At 38.5% G+C, this 11,451-nt stretch overlaps 1 protein-coding gene across 5 annotated transcripts in view; it reads right to left on the reverse strand.

Moving 5' to 3' along the window:
- The window catches only part of SLC38A4 (solute carrier family 38 member 4), a 201,027-nt gene extending 196,339 nt beyond the window's left edge, over positions 1 to 4,688 (reverse strand). For all 5 annotated transcript variants that reach the window (XM_058426721.1, XM_058426720.1, XM_058426722.1 and 2 more), the window contains exon 1: positions 4,484 to 4,688. The gene's annotated coding sequence lies outside the window, so the exon portion shown is untranslated. The remainder of the gene's footprint in view (positions 1 to 4,483) is intronic.
- Positions 4,689 to 11,451: the final 6,763 nt, after the last annotated feature.

Below are 11,451 nucleotides of genomic sequence, written 5' to 3' on the forward strand. Positions count from 1 at the left end.
CCCGCCTCGGCCTCCCAAAGTGCTGGGATTACAAGCGTGAGCCACCACGCCCGGCCTTCACTTGTAATTTTTTACATAACATTAGACTATTGACTATGAAAGACAAAAATCTGATTACTTGAAGATTTTTTTTTTTAGATTATGATTATTCTAGACTTACTGCACTGTTAATGAACCTTTAGTAAATTTGATGCATAAGTGTTTTCTGGAGTACAAAAAATAAATGATTCTTTGATAAAGAAAGACTCAAAATGCTTTTCCACATTTTTCCAGTCAAATTTTTTTTGTTTTAGTTCAGATCATTGAAAAGTATCCCACAAGTTATAAAGATTAATAAAACTGGACAAATATAGAAGTCTCATTATTGAAACGACATTTTCACATAAATTTCATTAAAGGAATCATTAGGCTAAAGTGTTTTTATGTGTATTAAACTGTGCTATCTAAACTACCAGGGATTTTTTTTTTAAGCAGCCTAAATAAAAGAGAAATGGGTCAAGAAGAAGCTAATTAAGTAATTTATCGAAGGCTCAAGTATAAACAACAATCCGAAATTCTTATTTTGCAGATGGTATTTTTCACTGCTTCCATCACCTTTTGGATGCTTCATATTTCACATTATTTTAAGAACAATTCGCTCCCAGAGGATCATGGATGTACAGTCAGTTTGGTCTTGCTGAGTCAACGTGTGCACGTGTTCTCGCAAATCTCCAGGCAACCTTCAGTGACAAGGCAGGGGGAGCTGTGCTCAGCATTTTCTTCAAATTGCTGTCTTAACAATGCTGTGAAAATGATGTTCACTGTTGTTTCACCCATTCTCAGTACTGAGAGTTGTCAGAATTACTATTTCTGAGTACAGCATATGTTCTCGTTAAAGATAAGTAAAGTGTTTTTAAGACTCAGGTAGGTGTTTCATTAAATGTGATATATGCAGCAACGTATAAAGTATATCATTTATTCACCTTGAGATGCTATTAGGAATGTGCATTTGTGTGATGTCTAACTGATATCATATGGTGCACTAAAACAGGGCTTTTCTATTTAAGAACCATTTCACTATGGGTTTGGGGAAAGTTACATATCTCAGGAAGTATTTAGCTTCCAATAGCTTTTCCTCTCTTTTTAAAGTGCAGTAATATATCTTCAAAACATATATGTATATGTATGCATATATGTGTGTATATATACAGTAAATATATATACACACTATATATATACTGAAATGTTATGCAGCACATAACATTTATATATATATATATATATACACACACACAGTAAATACACACACACACACAGAGTAATGTGCTGTATAACATTTCAGTCAACAACAAACCACGTGTGTGACATTCGTTCCATTTTAATGGAGCTGAAAAATTCCTGTTGTCTAGTGACATCGTAGCCATCGTAATGTAGCATAATGCATTACTCACATATTTGTGGTCATGCTGGTGTAAACAAATCTACTGTGCTTCCAGTCGTATAAAAGTATAGCACATACAATTATGTACAGTATATGATACTCAATAATGATGATAAGCAACACAACTATACTACTGGTTTATGTATTTACTATACAGCTCTTCTTCAGTCCTCACCCCTTCAAATAACCTCTGGGGCTTGGAATGATTTATCTGATTAGCTGTTCTCACGATAACCATGTTAAACTATATGTTAAACTATACTTTTTAACATTATTTTAGAGTTTACTCCCTCTACTCGTGAAAAAAAGTTAACTGTAAAACAGCCTCAGGCAGGTCCTTCAGGAGGTATTCCCGAAGACATTGTAGAAGTTGATAGCTTCATGTGTATTATTGCCCCAAAGACCTTCCAGTGAGGCAAGATGTGGAGGTAGAAGACAATGATATTGATGATCCTGACTTTGTCTATGCCTAGACTGATGTCTATGTTTGCATCTTAATTCTTAGCAAAAAAAAAAAAAAAAGGTTTAAAAATTTTTTAAGAAGAATAAAAAAAAAGACATTTTAAAAATATAAAGAAGTGGCTGGGTGCTGTGGCTCATGCCTGTAATCCCAGCACTTTGGGAGGCCAAGGCAGGTGGATCACTTGAGTCCAAGAGTTTGAGACCAGCGCAGGCAATATGGCGAAGCCTCATCTCTACAAAAAATACAAAAATTGGTGCACATCAGTTGTCCCAGCTACTAAAGAGGATGAGGCAGGAGGATTGCTGAGCCCTGGAGGTCAAGGCTGCAGTGAGCTGAGATCACACCACAACATTCCAGCCTGGGCAAGAGAGACAAACTCTGTCTCAAAAATAAATACATAAATAAATAATAAATAATAAATAAATACTGGACATATATATTATATAATATATATTAAATATATGTACATGCACATATGTGTATATATATCTTATATATATGTACATGTACATATGTGTGTGTATATATATATATGTACATACACATATATACAAAGAAGCTTACGGAACAAGGCTATAAAGAAAGAAAATATTTTTGTCAGCTTTACAATGTGTTTTCGCTTTAAGCTAAGTGTTATTACAAATGATTCATAAAATTAAAGATCCAAAAGTTTATAAAGTAAAAATATTACAGTAAGCTAATGTTAATTTATTATTGAAGCAAGAAAAATTTTTTTTATGAATTCAGTGTAGGCTAAGTGTTCAGTCTTTAGAAAGTGCAGTAGAGTACAGTAATGCCCTAGGCCTTCCTGTTCACTCACCGCTCACTCACAGTGGAGCTTGCAGGACTGGAAGATGCTCTGGGTGAGTCAGTGAGTGAGTGGTGAGTGAACAGGAAGGCCTAGGGCATTACCATACTTTAAATATTTATACCATTTAAATCTTTATACCATTACTTTAAATCTTTTATACCATACTTTTGCTGTACCTTTTCTATGTTTAAATATGTTTAGATTCATGAACACCCAGCATTGTGTCATAATTGCCTACAGTATTCAGTACAGTAGCATGCTGTACAGGTTTGTAGCCTAGGAGCAGTAGACTTTACCATATAGTTTAGGTGTATAGTAGATAGGCTATACCATCTAGGTTTGTGCAAGTACACTCTATGATGTTTGCACAATGGCAAAATCACCTAGTGATGCATTTCCCAGAACATATTCTTGCTATTAAGCAACACATAATATTGTGTGTGTATATAAATATATTTGCACACACATATATACAAGAAGTAAATAGACTAAAACAAGATAGATATTATAAATACTTGAAGGTCATGCCACATGAAATTTCTTCCAATAAATGAGAAGTGAAATTTTCTCTCGCAGTTAAATTTTAAATCAACACATTACTAAGATATGCAATCAGTCCCCTTAAAGAAGAAGTATGGCTCCCAGACTGTGGTGTATGGGTCATGAAAAGACAGGATGCATAACTGACCAAGGGCTCTAGCTTCCGTGCTCTGAACTCATTCGCCATGTTGTACTGAGGCCAAGCTTCCCGTGGGCTGCTCCCAGCCATGACTGAGTGCAACAGGAACACTAAGGCAGATGCATTTCTGCAAGACAGGGCATTTCTACAGCCCATTTTGCCACAAGTGACCCTTCTTGTCCCACATCCTGCCCCCAGTGCTTGATGAACCTTCCTCCAACTGTAAATGTCTAAGATGCTTCCTCCTGCCCTTCCCCTTTCTCCTTCCTTCAGGGTCAGGCTTGCATCATAGACCAATGACTATCCCAGCTTTCCTCAGCTCCCTCCTTTAATAAAATCCATGCATGTTTAATCCCATCTTGACATGTACTTCCCGGACTAACACACAGACCAAATGATAATTGTATGATTGATTAATACACTAATGTAGCTTAAAAATAAAACATGTAAAATAAAACAGTGACCTCTCAGAAAGAGATTGGTCAGCTCTGGGAGCTGTGAAAAAAGGTGCCAAGCAAAGCTGAACCTGCTCAGTTCATGCGTCTCTCACAGAGGAGGTGACAGCAATATACCAGCCCAAACACTATCCTTGTTTTTGCAATGGATATATCTGGTGCCATAAAATATTTAGTTCATCTAGTAACACACCTTGTTCTGAGTTCATACTTTTCCAGATGATGCTGAGTTGACTTTTTGACTTCCTCCTAGGCCTGTCTCCAGGGAGCAGTGTATTAGTTACATGGATGTAGCCCATGAGGGTATTTTTGGAAATTTGGAGAACTGCATTCTAGAGACTCAAAACTGTGAGTGCTGAGTGGAGCATCTATGGGCAAGAGCAGAATCACCAAATACTGGAGGAGGGCTGCAAGGTGGCCTGGTTTCCGTGGGAGTGATCTGGTAGGTTCTGCTGAGGAAAACTGGATGGTGTCTGGCATGTCTTCAGTAAGTAATAAATGCTAGCAAGCACTTTTGTTATTGGATTATGGATGGAATTGTCATCTAAAGGGAGAAACGTTAAGTTTTCTTTAAAATATTATGTTAGTTTCCTAAGGCTGCCATACCAAAGTACCACAAACTAGATAACTTAAAGCAAAAGAAACTTATTCTCACTGTTTCGGAGGCTAGAAGTCTGAAAGGAAGATGTCAGCAGGGCTGGTGCCTTTCAGGGGTTCTGGGGGAGAATCTGTTCCATGTCTGTGTCCTGGCTTCTGGTGAACATAGGCCGTGCTTGGTGTTCCTTGGCTTGTAGATGCATCACTCCAGTCTCTGCCTCCAGCTTCACGCGGCCTTCTGCTTGTGTATCTCTTTGCCTTCACATGGCTGTCTTCTCATGGAAACACCAGTCATATGGAATTAGGGGTCCACCCCACTCCACTGTGACCTCATCTTAACTTATTACATCTGCAAGGACCCTATTCCCACATAAGGTCACATTCTGAGGTATTATAGGTTAGAATTTTAACATATTTTTGGGAGGACACACAATTCAACTCATATTGGACTTTATGACTCTATGAAATTACTCAAGAGAATAGCTTCATAATGCATGAGAAATAAAAATCGGGGTGATTCAAGACATTACAAACTTTATAGTTAATGTTTGTTCAAATTAACTTAAAGGAGGGGGTGGGACTCAGAGAAGGAAGGGGCTCAAGAGAGCTCATAGCTTATTTCTACAAAATAAAGAATTTCCTTGCTGTCTGTGAGCGCTTGGCAACTTTAGGTTGAGGACTGTGCTCTGAATTGTCTTCTCATCTCACACCCCTGTCTAACTGTACACTTACATTTTGTCATACAATCCTTCTCCACACATTTTCTTCTTTCATCTTTGCCCCCGCAATCCCTCAATCATGCCTGGAGCCTGAAGCAAATGAAATATATCTACTGTTCTGTACATTTAGCTAATAAAACAACACTGAGTCTCCACATTCAAATTTCCTTGCAATGTTAGATTGCTTGCTCTAGTTTAGCCTATTAACTATGGGCAAAATACATTGAATATATTTTATTTCTCTATTTTGTGACATTAACATTTGACTTTCAGCTAATATTTAAATGTGTGGCACCGGAAAACACATCTTCATAATTGCCTCCATATTTATATTCCTCAGGGCTGAAGCATAGCAATTTGAATGGATGCAGTTTAAGAATTAATATAGATAGACAAAAATGACAGAGGATTATAAAGAGACCCCATGGTTTTGGGAGCTATTCCCTGGCAATCCGTTGTGTTTGATTTTTAAAAAAAAAAAAAAAAAAAAAAAAAAAAAAGCAAGGCAGATGTTGAGTGCTCTAGGCTATTCTGCATTTATGGAATTTTCCGCTAGGTAATATGCATTCAGGTCACATACACAGTGAGATTTCCTGCAGTGACAGTACGGATAATAAGGCTGTGCAACTTGGTGATAATTTGCTCCATTTAAGCAAACCATCAACTGGTGCATTTTTACAGCAATTGTCTCAGAAGCATGAGAGATGCTTTTGTGTGCATGTTTTAAATATGGATTCACTAGCACCCAAAGAACAATAGGATGCATTCTGAAATGCATCTTAATGAAAAATAAGCATCGATATGTCTTCTGAGTTCATGTTTCTATACCACTTTTAAGCCATTAACTAATTAATGGTATTTCTTTGGTCAAATTTAGAAGTTAATAAACCTCTTCCCATTTTTCCTTTTTTTTTTTTTTTTTTTGAGATGGAATTTCACTCTGTCGCCCACGCTGGAGTGCAGTGGCACAATCTCGGCTCACTGCAACCTCAGCCTCCCAGGTTCAAGCAATTCTCCTGCCTCAGCATCCCAAGTAGCTGGGATTACAAGCATGTGCCACCACGCCCGGCTAATTTTTTTGTATTTTTAGTAGAGACAGGGTTTCACCATATTGGCCAGGCTGGTCTCGAACTCCTGACCTTGTGATCCACCTGCCTCAGCCTCCCAAAGTGCTGGGATTACAGGCATGAGCCACCGCGTCCAGCCCCTCTTCCCATTTTCTAGGAGTGGCTTTCCCAGAGCCAGATAACATCGTTTAAATATCCATTATTTCTACCAACTATTATTGGGTTAGTACAGAAGGGTTAGCATCTCCAACCCATTAAAGGAGAAGATGAGAAGGAAAGGGAATATTAAAGCAATCCATTTTTATTTTTTAGTTCAGTGTATAATCTAGAGTCAAGATGAACGATTGTGTACTGTCCATTAATATCTGTGCTTACCACTCCTAGTTGCTAAGCATCAATGTCATCTAACCATTTGTGGCATATCTGTTGGAATTTTAAGTCTTTCTAAAAGATAATCTCCTTGGTATGCAATGTTGTGCTCGTAGAAGTATTGTTTTTCAACCCACTGTATATCAGCAAATCTGCCTTGGTGCTGCCTGAACATATGGGGACTGGCACAAATATGCCTGGACTGGTGCAGCAGGAAGTCAGCCACTGCAGGGAAAGGACGGACATAACACTGAAGCTATCACGCATATTAAAAGTTTCTTGCAATAAACAAGATAAAAAATGTCCAACACAATTACATCCAAAGAAATTAGTGACAAGTCAGACTACTTCCTGAAAACACGCCTTTGCAAATAAAATCGATATTAAAATTTTAGGTAAATTTTCAAAGCCAGAACAAGTCTCAGAGAAATGATTGTGTGTGTGTGTGTGTGTGTGTGCGCACATAGGTTCTCTTTGGAAAGAGAAAGACAGGAGCATGACATTACTGGAAGGAGCTTTAAGGAATATCAGGACACCTGGCTTCTGATCGTTTCTCTAATCTCACTAGTTCTGAGTGTGAACATTCAGATGAGTTCTGTGACAAGAAACAAGATGCACTGAAGTTACTTCAAGAAAAAGGAGAATCTTCGAGGGGTAAGCATGGATTAGAAATAGAGCAAAAACTCAGAAACAGACACAGGCCGATGGATTCATTCTCTCTCTCTCTCTGTCTCTCTTCAGTACCTCCTGGCATTGGCATCTTAAATTCTCCTTGCACTTCTGCATCTCCCTCTGCTCTCTACATACCTGACTGTTTAATACAGGAACCACCAAGCACATGTGGCTATTCAGATGTAAACATACATTAAATAAAATTAAATAAAATTTATTCAGTTCCTCAGTTGCACTTGCTATGTTTCAAGTGCTCAACAGCCAACCTGTGGCCAGTGGATATTGCATTGGAGGACACCAATTATAGAATTTCCGTCATGCGGCCAGGCACAGTGGCTCATGCCTGTAATCCCAGCACTTTGGGAGGCTGAGGTGGGCAGATCACATAAAGCCAGGAGTTCGAGAACAGCCTGGCCAACATGATGAAAACCCATCTGTACTAAAAATACAAAAATTAGCTGGATGTAGTGGTGCTCATCTGTGATCCCAGCTACTCAGGAGGCTGAGGCATGAGAATGCCTTGGACCTGGGAGGGGGAGGTTGCAGTGAGCCGAGGTCGTACCACTGCACTCCAGCCTGTGTGACAAAGCAAGACTGTCTCAAAAAAAGCAAAACAAACAAAAATTTCCATCATCCCAGAATGGCCTGCACTCCATTCTGTGGCCATTTCTCAACAATCCTGCTCTTTGTTTATCTCCACTTTACTGGTTAGAAAAGTGAGGCTCAGAAATGCAAAGATTCAGGTCCAAAGTTTACATAACTAATAAGCAGCAGAACACTCAGTCCTCCAAATTAATTACTCAATTGCCTCCAAATTAATTATTTTTAAGCTACTATATCACATTTACTCTAAGTCAGTAAGGAGTTTTCTTTCTGTATTAAAAATAAAGAATGAGGCTGGGCGTGGTGGCTAACACCTTTAATCCCAGCACTTTGGGAGGCCGAGGCAGGCAGATCACAAGGTCAGGAGTTCGAGACCAGCCTGACCAACATGGTGAAACCCTGTCTCTACTAAAAATACAAAAATTAGCTGGGCATGGTGACAAATGCCTGTAATCCCAACTACTCAGGATGCTGAGGTAGGAGAATCACTTGAACCCAAGAAGTGAAGGTTGCAGTGAGCCGAGATCGTACCACTGCACTCCAGCCTGGGTGACAGAGTGAGACTGTGTCTCGAAAAAACAAAATAAAATAAAGAATGAGTAGTTAAAAATAACACAATTTAAAATAAACACTGACCAGGTGCAGTGGCTCATGCCTGTAATCCCAGCACTTTGGGAGCCCATAACAAGAAGATTACATGAGCCCCAGGGTTCGAGGCTTCAGTGAGCTCAGATTGCGCCACTGCACTCAGCCTGGGTTACAGAGTAATAAAATAAAAATAAAATAAACACTCCAAAATTAGATTTAATTATTTGATTTCCTAAGGTAAGCAAAGGAAAAATTGCATCATTAATCAAACTATCAGTGTGTTGATAGTTTCAATTTAGTGTTCAAAATGGCTACTTTTGGTTTTTCAGTTTTGGACCTTTCCTTTGACCTGGATGGTCAAAAATTGGGACTTTTTTGTTTTCATTTTTTCCCTAGAATACAGAGATGAAAAGAGTAAAAGACTAGGAAGCATGAAACCTGGAATATAGCCCTGGGTATGCAGCTAGCTAACTGGATATGACTTTGGACAGGTCAGTTACATTCTGGGTCAGTTTCCTTAGCAGTCAAAAGACAACTTCGATGAGTTTCTGTATTCAGGATTGGTGTTTACTTGGTATGTTCCAGTGTGGCCACACTGTTTATTAAATTATTGAAGTAGTCCCATACCAGTTGGCAAACAGCACCCCTTCTCTAGCCATCTAGCTCTTCCTCTGGGATCCTCCTGCCACCCCAAGATGTAAAACTTGAAGGGTTGATGGATGAAAAAATACTGGCCTCTCAAGACTCTGCTGCAGCCCACAGCTGGCATTCACTCCAATTGTCAGTTTTCATGCCTTAATGATTGTTAAATATTTTTGATCCTGTACATCCTGCACACATCCAAATATATGTTTACAATCTTCCCATTTATAGTGTGTACAGGTTGCTTGTTCAGTTCAGTTAAAGTTTGAAGTATAGACTCAAAGTTGATAAACTATTTAAGTTGCCTATGAGGCTTTCAGCCAATAAGTCAGACAGCTTCTTCCCTTTGAAAAGTGGGCAGGTAGGAAAATAAGGATGAGGTTACAGTGTTCACTTTCTGGATTGCTCTCCCATATGTCAATAGCTATAAATTCTATGAATAAATATATGTTGTCTGAATCACTCTACATTCACAGCCAGCTTTGTCTCTTAAATGTATTTAGATAATGGGTCACCTCCCCTAAAAAACTAAAAAAAAAAAAAAAAAAAAAAACACAGTTTAAATCATCTTTGGCATTTAATAAATGTCAACATCATTGAATCAGATTCTTTTCCTATGACTCACTTTATACTTCTTGAACCAACATTAATTTACCTCTTAAGGCACATAATAACTACAGGGGTAGAAGGGTAGAACATCCAATAATTTATTCATTAAGTTCCAGTCACTGCTGGTTTTAAAAGACAGATCTGTTAGCTTCTCATTTCAAGGTCTCTCTCTCTATTCTCCTTTTAAAGATAATAATGCAATTTCTATGTTGCTAAGAAGGAACAATGTTTAGATTATATTTCAATCTAAATTCCCAAGTTCCAAACTGTTTTCAGAAATTTTGTTATTAGTCTTTCAAATACTGCCTTTGATAGGTAACTAAGGGTTTCTTTCATTAAGCTTAGCTTATCTGCTAGTTTTCTTCAGGATGGCTGCAGAAGCTCTTGGCATCACATCTTCACATACCAAAGTAAAAAGATAGGAAATATTTCCCAGAAGTCATCTTAGCTTATCCTACATCCCATTGTCCAGTATTGTGTCTTTCATAAGTCAATAATTGTAAAGGAAGAAGGGATCACCATGACTGGCTAAGACGAATCAAGATCTACCCAGTGGGTCTAAGGCTGGGATCAACTTAGCTTGAGCATTTAGCTTCATAAAGGATTTTGTTTTGTTAGTAAAAAAGAAGATGCAAATGGTTGTTGGGTAGGTAATTATTATACTAGCATCTGCTACACATAACAGCCCTGTGGGATAGACATATTTATTTCTCCCAGTTTGTAGTTGAGTGTACTGTGATTCGACATGGTAAGCAACATGGCCAAAAACTAGAAGTGGTCCACAGTGGAGCTGTGATTTGAACTAAAGTCTGTCTGGCACTTACATGGCTGCACCAAGTTACTATGCTCTACTAATTTCCAGGTCATGTATTACATTCACTAAAGATATTGGGCTCCAGCTCACGGTCTTTCTTCTCACCAAAATCCCTCTTATTACCCAGGGAGATCTCCATCAAATCCTAGCCAAATTTCCTGACCCCACCTGCAATGGCTACCTCACTGTAGCCTCTCACTCCCTTGGCCTTACCCTCAGTAACTATTCTAATGTTGAATCTTGAATTCTAGTATCTCATGCTCCGACAGCCTCTCATACTTCCAGCCTGTCCCTCTCTGTCTTACTCTCACTACACCTGTTCTTTAAGGTCCCAGAGTTCTCCAACCTCCCCTCCATCTGGAATGTCTACTTCAATATATGAAGTTGAAGATGTCTCAAAGCTCCACACAGACCCCTTTCTCTGAAAGAAGGAAATGAGGCTCAGAATGCTCACACAAGTGGCCTAATGTCCCACGGCTAATAACTGCAGTGCCAGGACTGGACCACTGGGCCCTTGTGGGTTCCAAGTCAGGCCAATGTTTGGTTTTCTCCCTATACTATCTCTTTAGGTTGAAACTTTTCTCCTGGTAAATATTTTTAAATATCTTGGGTTGGAACAATATTTTAAGTTATTAGCAATTTATACTTAGGTGTAACATGCTCTATATTTTAAAAAGATTTTACAACACATTTTGCTAATGTCTAGAAAAGGCTATAGTGATGAGAAGCTGCTAAGATAGGAAAATGTTTTGCCAGTTTCCATGTTGAGAACTGGATAGCTGAATAACTGAATGGTCAGAGGCAGGCAAGTGTTCACTCTTGGGGAATTTATAGGATAGATAGTTTAAAAAAAATAGCCTAAGTTCTCTAAAGTTCTCTTCAAAATAGATGTTTTCATAGATTAACTTGTTTTAAAATAAATACAAAGGAGCAGGCATAAGAT

The sequence above is a fragment of the Hylobates moloch genome, unplaced genomic scaffold, assembly GCF_009828535.3.
Source record: "Hylobates moloch isolate HMO894 unplaced genomic scaffold, HMol_V3 SCAFFOLD_13, whole genome shotgun sequence".
NCBI lineage: Eukaryota > Metazoa > Chordata > Mammalia > Primates > Hylobatidae > Hylobates > Hylobates moloch.